The sequence below is a fragment of the Marmota flaviventris genome, chromosome 10 (assembly GCF_047511675.1).
Source record: "Marmota flaviventris isolate mMarFla1 chromosome 10, mMarFla1.hap1, whole genome shotgun sequence".
NCBI classification, from domain to species: Eukaryota; Metazoa; Chordata; class Mammalia; order Rodentia; family Sciuridae; genus Marmota; species Marmota flaviventris.
The window spans coordinates 17,333,811-17,351,201 of NC_092507.1; the positions used below are offsets into that span (position 1 = coordinate 17,333,811).

Here is a 17,391-nt window from a genome sequence, read left to right on the forward strand (position 1 = left end):
GTATCATTTCACATCATTATAGGAAGAAGGGTAAGTACAGTATAATGAGATATTTTGAGATCAAGACCACATTGACAAAACTTTTATTACAGTACATTGTTTATTCTATTTTATTATTGTTAATCTCTTACTATGCCTAATCTATTAATTAAACTTTATCATAGATATGTATGTGTAGGAAAAACAAAGTATTTATAGGGTTCAGTACTCACCTCAGTTTCAGGCAAGAAGTCTTAGAACATACACTCCACAGACAAGGGGGGGCTACTGTGCGTGAAACTTCTGTGCATGCTCTAACACTGTGCTTGTGAGTTGTTCCTGTTATCCTTGTAGATGTGGTCAGAGATTGTCAATGTGGCTAATGTTGATCTGGGATATAGTAAAAAGTCTCACAGCCCTAATTGTGAACTAAGCATCTGTGGAGAGAATTATGTGTGGTGAATTCCTGAGCTCTAGAACATGTTCCTTTAATCTTTGTTTTATTCATTTTTGTGCTAGGGATCAAACCCACGGTCTGACTGGTGCTAGGCAAGTGATCTACCACTGAACTACCTCCCACTCCTGGTCTGTTTTAGAAATTGCTCTCATGGTGGTCAGATTGTCATGCCTACCAGCTGAGCTCACAGGGACTTGGGGGCCACAGAGAAAGCTCAGAGGAGGAGATAAGAAAGAACTAACATTTATTGACAGATCTCCTTTGTTCTGGACCCTTCATATATTTGGGTTAATCTTTATAGTTGATGTATGCATTATACAATATTCCCATTTTACACATGAGGAAAGAGACTTAGGGTCATCACCAAGAAGTGATGGAGCTTGAATTCTAACACTGTTCCTTCTGACTAAAAGTTTTCTGTCGCCTGAAGAGGAACCTTGAAGCATAGATACTTGGGCTCTAACCTAATGGCTTCTGGTGTGAGGCTGTAGGAAGGGTGAGCCCCAGGCAAGAAAGTTAGAAAATTTAAAAAACAACACCACCTGTACTCCCAGCTACTTGGGAGGCTGAGGCTGGAGAATCTCAAGATCGAGGCTAGCTTCTGTAGTTTAATGAGACCCTGTTCCCAAAAGGGCTGCGATGTAGCTCACTGGCAGAGCACCCCTGGGTTCAATTCCCAGTACTACAAAACAACAACAAACAAAAACAAAAACTGAGGAAAACCAGACAACTCTGTGGGCAGTCTATTTGGGACCTCTGGGAGTGAAAATTACCATCAGGAACCCTGTCACTTGTCTTCTCTTTATATCTGCTTCAGCTAAATTTACCATTCATCCATCCCTTCCCAAACGTTAATCAAAGCACCAGGCCTGTGCTGGGCCCAGCAGTAAGACTGAGTAAGACTGAGAACTTGTCTGAAATGCAAATTCTCCTCCAACTTTAGATCCACTGAATTAGAAGTCCTACCTCTGGGTGCTATAGGAGGAAGCATGTCAACATAACACTGAAGAGTGGATGTAAAGTAATCCATAGTAAGCATAACAGCATTACCATTTGCCCACAATTGCTTCTACTGCTGGGTGTATATACCAAGGTATTTAAGAACAGGCACTTGTACCCCAATGTTCATAGAAGCATTATTCATAATAGCCAAATGTAGGAAAAACTCGATGTTCATTGAAAGATGAATAGATAAACAAAATTTGCTATATACATACAGTGAAATATTACTCAGTTTTTAAAAGGAATGAAACCCTGGTATTTGCTACCTCATGGATGAACCTTGAAGACATTAAACTAAGTGAAATAAGCCAGTCACAGCAGGCCAAATGCTAGATGGTTCCAGTTGTATGAAGTACCTACAGTAAGTCACAGAGACAGGAAGTAGAACCCCTGTTGCCAGGCATCCTGTGAGGAAGCAGTTAGGGAGTTTCTGTGGAGCGGTGCAGAGTTGGATCCTGGGATGGTACAGTTTGGAGAAAGGGTGGTGAGAGGCACAGCAGTGTGAGTGTGCTCCATGCCATGGAACTGCACACCTGCAAATGATGAAAATGGTAAATTTTATGTACACTTTGCCACAATATAAAAATGTAATATATTTGGAGCTTTTTCTTTCTTTCTTTTTTTTTTTTTTTTTGGTACCAGGAATTGAACACAGGGGTGCTTAACCGCTGAGCCACATCCCTAGCCTTTTTTTTTGTATTTTATTTAAAGACAAGATCTTGCTGAATTGCTTAGGTTCTTGCTGAGTTGCTGAGGCTGGCTTTGAACACCCAGTCCTCCTGCCTAAGCCTCCTGAGCTGCTGGGATTACAGGCTTACACCACCACATCTAGCTGGGAGTCTTTTAAACAATATGAAAAATTTAAATTGTTAAAATAAATTTATTTTATGTTTTACCAAAAATAGGTAATGCAAATAGCCATATAATAACCTTTGTGGTAAGTGCTACAGAGAACCCTACCTAGTGTTGGGAGAGAGGATAACAGGTAAACCAGTTCTGGTTACTGAGGTTCTGAAACTGAGAAGGAGTTCTTCTTTCAGAGAATGTCATTTCAACCAAGCCCTGAAAGGGAAGGCTTAGTGAAAGGGGTGGGTATGGGTGAAGGACAGAACATTGCAGACTGGAGGAACACAGCAAGGCAAAGACTTGCCAAAGGGCCATAGTGTCCTCCCAGGAGCAAATGAAATCCACTAAAGAGTCTGAGCAAGGGATTTTTATTTATTTTATTTCAGGGCCTTGTACGTGCTAGGTAAGCATTATAGATTCACACCCTGCCCTGGGATTTTTGTAACTTGACAGTCCATTTACCTACTTGAAATTAAGTAGAAATGGAAAGAATTTAAAATTTATTGTGGGCATACCGTGTGCTAGCTGCTTTTCCTGCCATTCTCTTCTTGGGTAGAAGGCCTGTGAGGTCAGAATTATAAGGAGCTGAATCCCTTGCGGACAAGGACTAGCATTTTCAAATCTCTGTCACTAAGCATAACATTTGGCATAAGCAAGGTGCTCAAAAATAACCTAATGGTTGATTTTACAGCTGAGGCTCAGGGAGATGAAGCCATTTGACCCAAGTGAGCAGGTAAGGAGCTATGTGGTCTAGGAATGGGGCTAGCCCCAAGCCCACACCTCTGGTAGACCAGGCTGCAAATGCCAAAATCCCAGAATTCCCTGCTCATTTCCAGAGCTGCTTCCCAGGTCCCTTCTCTCAAGAACACTGGTGTGTGTGCCCCTAGGTCCAAGAAGTGGCCAAGGGGCAAACTTTAATGAGAGTGTGACTTTGTACTTACAGGCTGCAGGGGACTAGGGAGGGTAGTGTACTAGTTTCCTATTGCTGCTGTGTAAGAGTTACCACAAAGTTATTATCTCATTTTAGAGATCAGAAGTCTAAAATAGATCTGGGTGTGGTGGCACATATCTGTAATTCCAGGGATTTAGGAGCCTGAGGCAGGAGGATTGAAAGTTTGAGGCTGGCTTAGGTAACTTTTAGTGAGACCTTATCTCAAAATAAAAATTAAAAAGGTGTGGGACTGTAGCTCAGCGGTAAAGCACCCCTGGATTTAATACCTAATTAAAGAAAAAATCCAAATAGATCTCAGTGGCTCAGTGTGGTGGCAAACGCCTGTAATCCCAGCAGCTTGGGAGACTGAGACAGGAGAACTGTGAGTTCAAAGCCAGCCTCAGCAACTGTGAGGTGCTAAGCAACTCAGTAAAAACTACAGAATAGGGCTGGGGGTGTGGCTCAGTGGTTGAGTACCCCTGAGTTGAATCCCCCGGTACCAAAAAAAAAAAATGGGTCTCAGTGGGCTATAATCAAAAGTATTGATTGGCATTCTCCTGGCTGACCCCTGTTCCCTCTTTTCACTTTTAGATCTTTGTGATTACATTGAGCCCATTTGATAATCCAGGATAATCTCCCTGTTTTGTGGGTTAGATGACTAGGAATTTTAATCTCCCTTGTCATATTAAGATAATATATGCCGCAGTCTGGCTGGGCACAAAATAATGGAGCCGCCATGAGGCACTTGTAGGTTCAAACAGGAACTCCTTTATTGCCCAAATTCCCAGGAACACCACACACCAAACGGAACTCCCTCCACCGGAACTTCACCAACCAACTGGAACTCTCCAGGAATCCCCGAGAGCTCAACCGGAACTCAACTGGGAACTCCTAGAGAACTCAAAAGTAGTGGGCGCCTGAGGCAGCAGGAGCCGCCCTATTGCCGGACAGCAGGGGTCTATCTACAACTTAATACACAGCCTGTTTCAATCCAGCATCATCCATTCACAGCAATTATACACAGCTTAACTTAATTACCATCATCTTAATGGTCGCTGGGGTCACCTCGCAACCATTCCTTCTGGCAAAATGCCAGCGGCCATTCCGACTTGGCTGTGGCTCTCAACAAATATATTCATAGGTTCTCAGGATTAGGGTATGGACACTGGAAGGGCCTTGTTCTGCTTACTATGAGTAGAAAGAGAAGTCTAAGGGCTGGGGTCTAGTTCTTGTGCCACCACATTCCCAAGAACTCTGAGAATTCCAATTAGCTTCCAGGCCATTAGGAAGGTATGTTTATCAAGGTAAAGAAGAGGATAGGATAGAATAGAAAACAAACCATATTCAACAGTTGTTGGCTTATTTTGTAACTCTGAGGTTTTCAGATACATAGTATGTAGGCCTCCATCTACACTCTTGACATCCACCCTGCAAAGCCGTATGCAAGTGAGTGTTCAAGATCCCGTTATTTTCACCCCACAGGGGAACTAGGCAGTAGGCTGCCACCACTCACGCAGCTTTGATGGGTGTTACAGGACTACCTCTTCTGAACCTCCTGAGAAGCTGGCCGCCTCCACCTTCTGAAACCGAGTCTCCTCTCATTCCACATCTGCCCTGTGCAGTTGCCTCACATCCACACCCTCCTCAGGGCTGTTTAGATTTGTTCATTATGGATTCACCCAAGAGTTGTTCAGCACCTCCACTGGAGCTTCAGAGATGGCTTAGTCATAGTCTTCCTTTTTAGCTGGTGAGCGCACCAAAAAAACGAAAGGTGCCATGACAGGGGCAGTAGGGACTAGGTACCAGGGATGGCTGCAGAGGTCACATGGGCAGATGGAGGGTGGTGAGTTTAGGTGGGGGCTTTTCAGAGGAAGTGGTTCTCAAGTTGTCTTAGCTAGGCCAGGAAGCTGAGGGCTGGAATTTTGGGTGAAGAGATAGATCTTGAGGTCAGAGCAGGGCAAGTTTGGGGAATCCCAAATCTGTCATGGTAACTAGAACAGAGGAGGAGGTGGAAGGAGGCAGAAGTAGTCTTAAAACACGAAGGGCTCGATTGATCCTGATGGACCACAACTTCATAAGGAGCCTAAATAGGATTCATTATAACCTCAGCGCCTGGGAGAAGTCCAGCATGGAGCAGGGGCTTAGTCATTATTTGCTGAAAGAATGACATAGAGTCTCTGGACACCCTGCTGGAGAAACTGCACTCTGAGAGGCCAGCAGTTTCCAACCCTGGCTGCACATTAGAATCATCTGGGGAGCTTTAAAAACTAAAAACATCTTTAGTCTGAATCTCAGAGTGTGGGACCTGGTGTTCAGAGAGGGTTAAAAGCTCTCCAGGTGATTCCCAGCCTAGGCTGAGAGCCAGGGCTAAAGGTCCCAGGGGACCATTAAAGGGGTTTATTCAGATTTGCATGTTAGAATCATTCTGAATTGACAGCTTTGTGGGAGATAAGTATGGCAGGGGCTGAGGTGGCAGCTGATGACAGGTGGTTGTAGCAGTCCAGCCAAGAGTGAGTCCCAACTAAGGGAGAGTCAAAAGGATTCTGAGGGAGTTTAGAAAGGTACAAGTCAATGGGATCTTGAGACCGGAGGTGGCAATTCAGGTCTGGTCACCTGACTATCCATGTGAGTACCCTCTCCTGGAACAGGGAGAGTGCTTTAGGGAGGGTTCCTCTAATGGTTCTCAAAATGTCTGATCTTTGTTGGCTGCTGACTGTTCCGGCCCAGGGTTCCCCCAGTCCCCTCCTTGCCTCAGGCCCTTAGTAATCCCAGTTACTTTCATTTCTTTACCACTGTGTGGGCGGGGCCTGTGGCCAAGGGAACAGTCTCCTTAGCCCCCGCCTCCATGCTGCCCCAAAGACTGACACTCTAGACCTGTTTTTTTGCTTTTATTTTTTTGTGGTGTTGGGGATCAAACCCAGGGCCTTGTGCATACAAAGCAAGCACTCTACCAACTGAGCTATATTCCCAGACCCCTAGACCTGTTTTTAAAATAAATAGGGAGGGCTGGGGATGTGGCTCAAGCAGTAGTGCGCTCGCCTGGCATGCGTGGGGCCCGGGTTCGATCCTCAGCACCACATACAAACAAAGATGTTGTGTCCGCCGAAAACTAAAAAATAAATATTAAAAAAATTATTTCTCTCTCTCTCTCTTAAAAAAAAATAGGGAAGGAGGCAGGGAGGTTATTTTCCCAACTGTTATGAAAGCAACATTCATTTAAGAACATGAGGAGGGCTGGGGGTATAGGTCAATGGTAGAGCACTTGCCTAGCAAGAGTTGAGGCCCTGGGTTCAATTCTCAGCACTAGGGGGAAAAAATGGGAAAAATTGAAAAAAAGTGTAACCAATTGTATCATTGCCCACATAAATTGAATCATTGCCATCAATCATCTTGGTGTGTTTCCTAGACATAGATTATTTTGTTTTGTTCCTTTTATAGTTGTAATCAACTGGTGACACTGAACTGATTATAACAATAACAAAGCAGCTTGAGAAAGCAAAGGGAAAATATGCCCAGTGCAGGCAAGGGTGTGGAAAACACTTTCACACAGTGTTGGTGGAACTATGCATTGGTAGAGTCTTTCTGGAGGCAGTTTGACAGTATCAGAGTCATACATATGCATGACCTTTACCCCAGGATTCTCCTTGGAATTGTCCTGCAGAAATAAATGTTCAAGTGCACAAATTTAGGTAGATGAGGATGTTTGATGCATTTTTCCCCAGTAATAGGGATTGAACCCAGGGACACTACCACTGAGTTATATCCCTAGTCCTTTACATTATTATTATTATTATTTTAAATTTTGAGACAATCTCACTAAGTTACAGAGGTAGGCCTTGAACTTGCAGTCCCCCTACCTCAGCCTCCTGAGTTGAGTTTCTGGGATTACAATGTCAATGTCCTTGGCAATGCATTAGTTCTCTTTAAATAAGGAAAACCTGGGGAAACCCACATACTTATTGCTATAAGTAAAATAAATTCCAGTCTGTCCCTAGATGATATGGGAAATGCACCACAGCACATTGTTAAGAGAGGGCACAGCACATTGCAGAGCACGTGGAATCCCATTTGGGTATTAAAAGCAAACACAGAAAATGTTTCTGCCTTGAAAGAAAGGCACTGAAGTGTTAGCAGTGGTGAGCGTGAAGAGTGAAGAGGGAACTGGTGAGTTGGTTAGGTGGGGACACTGCAGAATCACCAGGGGCAGATTGGACAGTGTCTGAGATTCAGCCAGTGTAGTGAGATCACTGGGTTCCAAACCCAGAACTACCGCTGACCTTTACACTCAGCAGCTTCTGAACCCCAGCTTTCTCACAAGGAAGATGGGAATGAATGGCAGTTGCTTCTGTCTCCCAGGGCTGCCTGCAGTGGGAGCCAAGTATCTCACTCAATAAGTGCTTAGCATGGGAATGTAGTTAATCAATATTAGCTAACCCAGAGATTCCTGAGCTCACATTTCAGCTGAGCCACCAATTGGGCAAATTTCTTAACTTCTTTGAGCCTCGGTTTTTCTGTGAAAAATGTTGATTTATAGAAAGACACAGGGGCGCAGGCCTATGATCTTAGCTACTGAGCCTGAGGTAGGAGGATTGAAAGTTTGAGGGCAGCCTCAGCAACTCAGCGAGACCCTGACTCAAAGAAGAAAGGGCTTGGCATGTAGCTCAGTGGTAGAGTGCCCCTGAGTTCCATCCTCAGTACTGGGGCAGGGCAGGGGGAGGTCAATTATAGCATCAACCCTATAGGGGGGTTTTTTGTTTGTTTTTTTGTGATGGTGGGGATTGAACCCAGGGCCTTGTGCATGAAAGGCAAACACTCTACCAACCAAACTATATCCCCAGCCCAAGCCCTATATGGTTTTAAGGACATGGGATTATAGGATGTCAGTATCTCCCTGAAGAAATTGTCCCAGGTCCTAAGACAAAGCTGGTCATTCCAGTCTCTGGATTTTATTCCCAGGAATGTAGATCCCATTAAATCCCCAGTCCTGGAGGGACACGCTTTGTGCCTCTAGTTGAGCCAGCCCCAGTGTGGAAGGCAGGGGAGCCATGGGGGTGTGGCCACAGTTGCTGCCCAGCTCCAGCCAAGGGTTGGCCATTGTAGACTGGGCCAAGAGCTGCCAGAAATGACTATTTTTCAAGAGAAGTTGTGAAATCAATCTCCTGATTCAACACTCTTAGCAATCAGTTCATTTGGTGAACGCTGTGAAAGCAAATAAAATATGCCAGCAGACCACATTCAACCCAGGCTGTGGGATTGCTCCCTGTTCTACACCCGTTCTGCACTTGATTTAGCAAAATATTTACCAAGATCCTACTGTACCTGTCACTCCTCCAGCACCTGACCATGCTTCTTGTTCTGCAACCTCAGGTCTGCTGGCATAGTGCTCCTGTCAGTCGGTCAATCAATCTGGTGAGTAAAACAGTGTTTCATTGTGGTGGTTTGTTTTGTTTTGTTGTGTTTTAGTTGTAGGTGGACATCATACCTTTATTTTGTATTTATGTGGTGCTGAGGATCGAACCCAGTGCCTCACACGTGCCAGGTGAGGGTTCTACCGCTGAGCCAGCCCCAGCCCCAGCCTCTCACTGTGGTTTTAATGTGCCCTTCCTTGACTGCTGCTGAGATTGAATATCTTTTTATGTATCTATATAAACTTTTCTTCATCAATAATATTTTTTGTTTCAAGTCAATTTTGGGGTGCTGGGGATGGAACCTAGAGCCTCATGCATGCTAGACAACTGCTCTACCACTGAGCCACACCCCCAGCCCTCTTTCTGGTTTAGATCATCCTCTGAATATCAATAAATTTAAGGGTTTCCCTGATATATATATATATATATATATATATATATATATATTTTTTTTTTTTTTTTTTTTTTTTTTTAAGTACTGGGCATTGGATCCAGGTGTGTTTTACCACTGAGCTACTTCCCCAGCTCTGTTGTTTTCTTTGTTTTGTTTTTTCGACAGTGTTTCAGTAAGTTGCTTAGGGCTACATTAAGTTGCTGAGGCTACTGGGCATGCTGGTGTGAACGCTTGTAATCCCAGTGTTTTGGGAGGCTGAAGCAGGAGGATTGCCAAGTTTGAGGCCAGTCTCAGCAATTTAGTGAGGCCCTAAGCAACTTAGAGACCCTATCTCAAAATAAAAAATAAAAAGGGCTGGGGCTGTATCTCAGTGGTAAAGCTCCCTTGTGTTAAATTTGCAATTATCCGCCCCCCCACAAAAAAATTGCTGAGGCTGGCTTCAAACTTGTAATCCTCCTGCCTCAGTCCCCTGACTTACTGGTTTTTGTTTTGTTTTTGAGAGAGAGAGAATTTTTTTTTTTTTAATATTTATTTTTTGGTTTTCGGCGGACACAACATCTTTATATGTGGTGCTGAGGATTGAACCCGGGCCGCACGCATGCCAGGCGAGCGCGCTACCGCTTGAGCCACATCCCCAGCCGACTTACTGGTTTTATAGGTGGGTGCCACTGCACTGGGCCAGAATTTTTCTTTTGAATAACATCACACCCACTAGATTGGACCCCTTGTTTAATTTGGGGCTGTGTACATATCAGAAGGCCCAGTGTCAAACTCAGTATTGCCACCAAGTAGAGTCTCAGTAAATGTTTGAATAGGACTGGTATATAGCTCAGTGGTATAGCACCTGCCTAGCATGAGTGAGGCCTTGTGTTGAATCTTCAGCACCAGGAAAAAAATAGTTTGAACAAATCAAGTCCTGTTTCAAGAGCATGAGATTTCTTCTTTATTCTGCAGTTCTTGGCATAAGTATTATTGATTTAGCTATCACCTTATTCCACAATCAGGCTCCCCACTTTGATGAAAAAACAAACTGTGAGAGGTTTTCTATATTCTGCCCCATTAAAACTAGGAAGTAGAAAGGGGAACTAGTAGCCTTAAGGGAACAATGATTCTTTTAGGGGATGGGGAAATATCTACTAAAAGGGACATTGGAACTTGAGAGAGGGCTACTTTGAATCTCTGATAACCAGCTGCATAGAAGTGGTCCAACAGGAGGCTGAGCTGGAGGGCCCCCAGGACACAGAGGGGCCTCCCTTCTTCATGTGTCAATCGCCTTATGATGCCCTTTTGTGGTGAAGTGGGCAACACTGTTTTCATAGCCAGAAGGCTGGGCTCCAGTCCACTGATTCCCATACCCTGACCAAGTCTGTTTCTTCTTCTATTTAGGGGCAATAATACCCACCTCATGAAGCTGCCCTTTAAGTGAGTAAATATTGAAGGCCCCACCTTTGCAAACAGTGCTAAGCTGCCCTTTGATTTTGTGTTGTTAGCATAGCTGGCCTCTGTCACCCTAAGTCAGAGGGGTTTTATCTGGGGATGGATCTAAACTGCATTTGTCCCTGAGTCAGTCTGTTTCAGGCAGCTCTGCTCCCTGGAATGGACTTCCTGTGGCTCTCTGCCTTTCAGGCTGGTCGGGTTTTTTTTGGTACCAGGGACACTTAACCACTGAACCACATTTGGCCCTTTTTTAAATATTTAGCCAGGGTCTCAACTGAGTTGCTTAGGGCCTCAGCTGCTTAGGCTGGCTTTGAACTCACAATCCTCCTGCCTCAGTCTCCCAAGCCACTGGGATTACAGGTGTGCACTCTGCACCCGGCATAGGCCTATCTTTGGGGTGAAAGTCTCTGCCTTGTGGTCACAGGGACTTCTCTAGAGAGTAAGTTCCTTGAGGGCTGTAGGAAGTCGTGCTGGTTTGAATGTGGTTGTTCCGTGCTGGTTTGAATGTGGTTGTTCCGTATGGCTGGTTTGGCATCTGTGTTCAGATAGTCTGTTTTTTGTCTTCAAGGTAGAATATTCTAGTCCCACAACCCCTTTAATCAGTGTCCTCTGTGAGCATGTGTGGATATTTATCAGGTGGGGTATTTGACAAAGATTGGGGCACACCATGAATGGTGCTTTTTTTCAGTGGTGCTTTCCATCATATTCCCTCCACCCACCTCCAACAGTGTGTCTGTCCATGTCCTTGAGCACCCAAGCTCCAGCAGACCTGTAATCCCATTAGACCTGCTGTTGCCTCACCTGGAGTCATCTTCCATTCACTTCTCACCTGGCAAATTCCTTCCTGCAAGATCTCAGTCACATGGTCTCTCTCTGAAAGCACCACCTGCCCTCCAGGCAGTCAGGCCTCTCTGTAGGTATCATTCACTCACTCAGCTACTTTTTGTGTGTGTGGGCCATGCTAGTGATTTAACCCAGGCCTCATGTTAAGCAAGAGCTCTGTTACTGAACTGCACCCTCATACCCTCAACAGCCCCTAGATCCCCAGAGGAGAACAAGTTTATGGAGAAGATAACAAATTCCATCCCTTGCTGAGTCACAGGCACACAGGAACCGGGAACCGGAGGAAATGTCTGTCCAGACATATTTTGAACTCCTTCCAGGAAATCTAAAAGATGGGACTAGCCCTATAGATATGGGAAACACCAGCCCTTTGATGATAGAAACCATGAGATCAGATGGGAGTACCCAAAGAGAGAGTGTAGTTACAAAAGCAAAGATCCTGGACCCATCCCTGAGGAATATAGTGCTTAAGGGAGAGAAATGGTGAAAAAGACATAAAGATGACAGAGGAATAAGGGGACAGTCAAACCTTTCATGTGCTCTGTGAGCATATGTGGATATTTATCAAGGTATTATAGGTTTTGTCACTTCCCTATCTAGAATTCATTAAGTCAGAATACAATGCAAATTCTTTACCATAGTCTCTAATACCCTATATAATCTGCTGCTACTCCTAGCCAAATTCATCTTATACTGCCTTCACCTTTCTCATTGCACACCGGTCACCCACACCAAAGCTGGATGAATGAATGAAGTGTTGGATGGTATTCCAGGTGGCTTCTCAGGCAACAGGAAACCGAGCAGCGCAGGGGCAAAGAGCTTGAGTTCAGGTGCCATACAAACCTGACTCTTCAGCCCCTGGCAGTGCTGCTTATAAGCTCTGAGACCTTGGGGAGGTAACAAATCCTCAGTGAAACTTTCCTCATCTCTGAAGTGGAGATGATGTATCTATATTACAAAATGTTTCTTAAGGTAAAGTTGAGAATTAATGCAGATTGCTTAGCACAGTGCCTGGCACATTTTAAACAGGCGTCAGTGGCATTACCATCTTCATTGGTACTGCTGTCATAGCTTGACTAGCCCTCCTTGTTAACAGAGGAGGAAGCAGGCCTGGCTAGAGTCATTCATGGAGGGGGTGGAGGAGGGGTGATCGGCGCCCAGGCTTCAGGCTTGGAGTGTAGGCCCCTGCACTGAGCTGGAGCTGAGCAGACTTGTTCACGGTTTGGGTCCATCCATTACCAAATTGGAGCTCGCTGGTTCCTTAGCCTTTTTTTAAATTTTATTTTATTGTGAGGGAGCAATTTTTTTTTAATTAAAGCAGCATAGTTATACATAGTAGTTGGATTCATTTTGATAAAATCATCTAGGCATGGGTTTTGATTTACTCCATTTCAATCCTCATTCCCCCCTCTTTCCTTCCCTTTCCTTCCTTTCCCTCCTTCCTCCCCCTATTCTCTTTCTGCTACTCTACTGTTTTTACCCTTTTGAAGCCTTGGATTCTCTATCTTTAAAATTGCTCAGGAGATCACTGGAATGTAGGGAGATGAAGTATATGAAGGCAGCACAGAGCTGAGCCACCAAGAAGACACTCAGCAGGTGGCAGCTGTTCTCACCCCAGTCTGTGATGCTGAGTTTTTATTCTTCCTACTTAACTTCCCTTTTTAATCTTTTTGTTTTATTTTCTTAAAGATAGATGGGAGACATAGATCACTTTGAGAATTTGTAATCTTACAACACAAAACACAGAAAGTCCACAGCCCTGCCAACATAGAGTATAAAAACTTAGTCTAGCAAATCAGTCAGCCACTCCTTCCTCTCCTCTTTGTCCCCCTTCTATGTTTTCCTTTCCATTTCCACCAGTGGGAGACTATCTGCGTTCAGCTCAAACTCTGACACCTTTATTCCAGTAAAGATTCCCAGCAAAGACCACACATTTTATTTCTGGGGCTGAGGGCATGCTCTCATTAAAATTTCTTAAGTATCAATCCCTCATCTAGAAAACAGTGAAGATTGACTGGTTGCTAGCATGTTTCCAGTTTCATTTAATCTGTACAGTACTGGGGGGTAATTTTCATTCAACTCAATTTATTGAGTACCTTCTAGGTCCAGGCACAGTGATGCTCCTGGAGCTCACATAATGTGAAGAGACTATAAAAACAGGAACCACTAATTAAGGTAATTTCGAATTATGTTAAGTGTTATAACAAAAATAAAACAAGAAGAAGAGCTAAGGGAAGACATGTAGGTTATTACCTGAATACAATTTGTATGCATTGGTAAAGTTTAAAAGTATCAAAATATACATTGTTACTTTTTGATTTTTTAAAATTTGTTTTTATTCTGGGGATTGAACCTAGGGCCTCCTGCCTACTAAACATGTGCTCTGCCACAGAGCTCTGCCCCGACTTTTTTACTTTCCTGGTAGCTGTTTTTCTGGAAAACACAGATTCTCTGCAGACTGCTCTCCAAGGATGTGAGAGAATGCTGAAATATATTCTATTCACACAAAGAACCTCAGAGGCTATCCAGGTTTGATATCCTTAAGTTGCTAGTGGAAAGTTTAATCCAACTTTCAGGCATTCTGTGAAAAGTGTGGATTTTGAATCTTAGGCACCACTCCCTGGAGCAGGCCATCTCCATTTCCATTACTGTATTTGAGGAGTGAATCTAGCCAGTGTGAAACACATCCTTTAGGAAGGTGCCATCCCTGAGTAAATAACCAGCTGAATGTGTTTGAAGGATGTGAAACAAAGATGGACATAGTAAATTCAGAAACCTGAGCCCTTTGGAAGAACTGTAGCCACAGCTGTGAAGAACAAAATTGCCCAGAAGAGGAGTTTTCACTCTGTTTTACAGAAGATCCCAGAATGCTCTTGACTGAGGCAATGCATTTTCCTAACAATTGCTGCTTTTTCAAAAATACTACTCAACTTCACTCATTTAACATGATGACAGGTCTCACAAGAAGTCTAGAAAGGAGGAGGAAACAGTTTCAGTGAGTTCAACTTAATTGTGAGCAACACAGTTAGCATGGTAGAGGGAGATTGGAACTCAGGTCAGCACTGAGCCCCAGCCTGTGTTCCCTGTACCCACCATCTGAGAACCTCAGGTGCTGCCCACTTGATAAGATGAATGGCAGAGCCCAGGGCAGTGGGGTGGGGGTGGAGCTCAAGCCAGTAACCTTTACTTAGTACAGGGTCTGTTCAGCCCGAAGAATGTCACTTGAAACTCTAGGAGAGGGTCTTTTTTCTGCTGTTGAGGACAAGATGGATGATTCATCATTATTTATTATCTTCCAGTGTTTCAAATTTCCTAATATGAGCCAGCCTGGGATTGCTTTTCTCTAAAATTAAAATATCTTTGGGCTGGGGGTGTGGCTCAAGCATAGTGAGCTCACCTGGCATGTGTGCGGCCCAGTTTGATCCTCAGCACCACATACAAACAAAGATGTTGTGTCCGCTGAAAACTAAAAAATAAATATTAAAATTCTCTCTCTCTCTCAAAAAAAAAATGTTTAAAACAAAATAAAAGTATCTTTAAGTTACTTTGATTATGAAAGTAGACTATACTTATTGCAAAAACTCAAAAAATGTACAAAGCAGAAGATAAGAGCCCCCCTGTCCATTTTTCTCCCCAACTATAGCCTTAAACACATCTTCAGGCATTCTGTGAAATAATAAGGCATAATAAGAAAGTTAATTATTAATTATCTGTTAATTATTCTCATGAAGAAGCTCTAATAGTGTTGGTATGTGTCTAGAGAACCCCTCTCAGGTTTTCAGATGAAAATCTGATCTTGCCTTAAGTTTAATGATTTGTTCAGTTTCCAACAAACTTTCATTGAATGTTATCTGTGTGCTAAGTGTTGCTGATTTGAGATGGACAAAACTACCCTGACCTTAGGCAATTTGTTCCTGTGTTGAACATGTCTGTGTAAATCAAGAATTACAGTGGTAACCTCCAGTGAACATAAACTTTTGGCTGGTACCCCTGCTCCCTCCCAAGGGCACTCTACCACTGAGCTACATTCCCAACCTTTTTTTTTAATTATTTTTTTACAGTGAGACAGGATCTCACTGAGTTACCCAGGCTGGTCTCAGACTTGTGTGATCCTCCTGCCTCAGCCTCCTGAGTTGCTGGACTATAGGCATGTATTACCATGTCCAGCTAAAAACTTTTTTTTATTAAGTCAGACAATAACATATATAATAACATATGTAATTAACTCCTCATCAGAGAAGTCACAATATCCAAATGTCAGAGTACTTTGTAGACTGACTACAGGGGGGCAAAGGGTGGTGCACCCTCTCCAGAAGCCATCAGCAGCAAGTATGGTTTCTTTTCATTTTGGTTGTTGAGATCTCCCTGGGTAACATTTGCAAAATGTTCCATGCGTCCCAAGTATGCGCCAGGTCAGTTAGTCAGCAATTCTGCTTTAAGACCCAGCCTGTATTCCATTACACCAGTGCTGCATTTTCAAAATGGAAGGAATTTAAAGTGTAAAAGCATTTGTTGTGCAGAAGAGACTCCAGGTCTCACACTTGGTTCAATGCCTTTTCCTTTATACCCCTAGATAGAGTTTAGGGCACAAAGTGAATGGTCATTAATCTTATGTGGGCCTCCCTAGCCCATCCCCCACTCTCCCTCCTTATTGTGCTGGGGATGGAACCCAGGACTCATACAGGCTAGGCCAGCAAGCACTCTACAAGCAAGTGCTGCAGCACCAGCCCTTTTGTATGGGCTTTTCATCCAAGGCTGATTATGTGGCTGTATTATTGTAGGCAGCAGACATTCCAGGTTGTTTTTGTATTTGACAAGACAGAAAATTTTTCAATTTCTCTGAAAGAGGTCAATTATTGAGGGAGCTTGTGGCAGGACACCAAATAGAGGTGTAGGACATGGCAGGGAGGGCTTTCTAGCTAGAGAGTGAGTGAATGTTCATTTGAAGAAACAATTTATATTGTTTTTGTTTTCTTCCAGAAATGTGGAATGTGGAAGAATGCCTGGGCTTCTCTGCTTTGGGGGAAAGGTCAGCCCATATGCATTGTCAATTTGCTCCTGGGGATCTGATTAGAATCTAATGTAATCTGACCTAATCCAGTAAGATTTAATTGATGCTGATGTTTTGTTAGTTTCAACTGTTTAGTTTTTCTTTTTAATAGTTATAATAAAATTACTTTTACCAAGTAATAGATTTTAGTGCTTCTTGGATGAGGGTTGGTGGCAGGGATGGAGGTGTCTTGGGTTGTAATGATTCAGGATCTACTGCTGATGAGTAGGTCATCAGAGGAAACAGCCATTCATTCATTCAAGAAGTATTTATTTCGGGACTGGGGTTGTGGCTCAGCGGTAGAGCACACGCCTAGTGCGTGTGAGGCGCTGGGTTCATCCTCAGCACCACATATGAATAAAAAATAAAGGTATTGTGTCCACCTACAACTAATTTTTTTTTTAAAGTATTTATTTGCTGCCTTTGTGCCAGACACTGTTGAGGGAAGGGGGGGGACAGACCACTATTGTCTGAAGGAGCTAAGGTGTTTTGACATATCCCTCTGGCCCTCATATCCTGACCTATTCATAGGTGTGGACTCACGACGGACCTAGACTTTTTAAAATCAAATTCTGTCTTCATTAACTATTATGTGAACATTTTGCAAGTTATTTTCATCTTCCTGGGCCTCCATTTCCTCATCTGTAAAACGGGGATAACTCGTTTCACTGAGTTGCAGAGAGGCTGAAATTAAGATAGTCCAGCTGCTGGCACAGTGTGCGTAACGTGGTCGCTCCGTTTATTACCCCCGATTCCCAGAGCCAGGCAAGGACCTGGGCCCGCCGTCAAGGCGTTAATTAGGGTGTGGCTCGCAGCCCCCGGCGGGGAGGGGTGGAGGTTAGGACTTATAAACCCAGAGTCTTGCTCTGTGGCCCATTCCTTTTTGGACTATATACTGGAGAGGTCTTCGAGGCTTGGGCTCGGCTCCCGGAGGACCTGACGCGCAGAGGTCGGCGGCTGGCAGCGCGCTCCCTGGAGCGGCCGCCGGGCGGGCGGGCCTGGGGGCGGGGCCTGAAGCCGGCCAGCCCCGCACCCCCCGCCCCT

General features: G+C 44.1%; 1 long non-coding RNA gene across 1 annotated transcript in view; it reads right to left on the bottom strand.

The window, feature by feature from the left end:
• Window positions 1-1,776: 1,776 nt before the first annotated feature.
• The window catches only part of LOC114094425 (uncharacterized), a 50,405-nt gene continuing 34,790 nt past the window's right edge, over window positions 1,777-17,391 (bottom strand). Inside the window, exons 3-4 of the long non-coding RNA XR_003583030.3 lie at window positions 8,535-8,621; window positions 1,777-1,971 (exon numbers count right to left, since the gene is read on the bottom strand). This is a non-coding gene — a long non-coding RNA (uncharacterized lncRNA). The remainder of the gene's footprint in view (window positions 1,972-8,534; window positions 8,622-17,391) is intronic.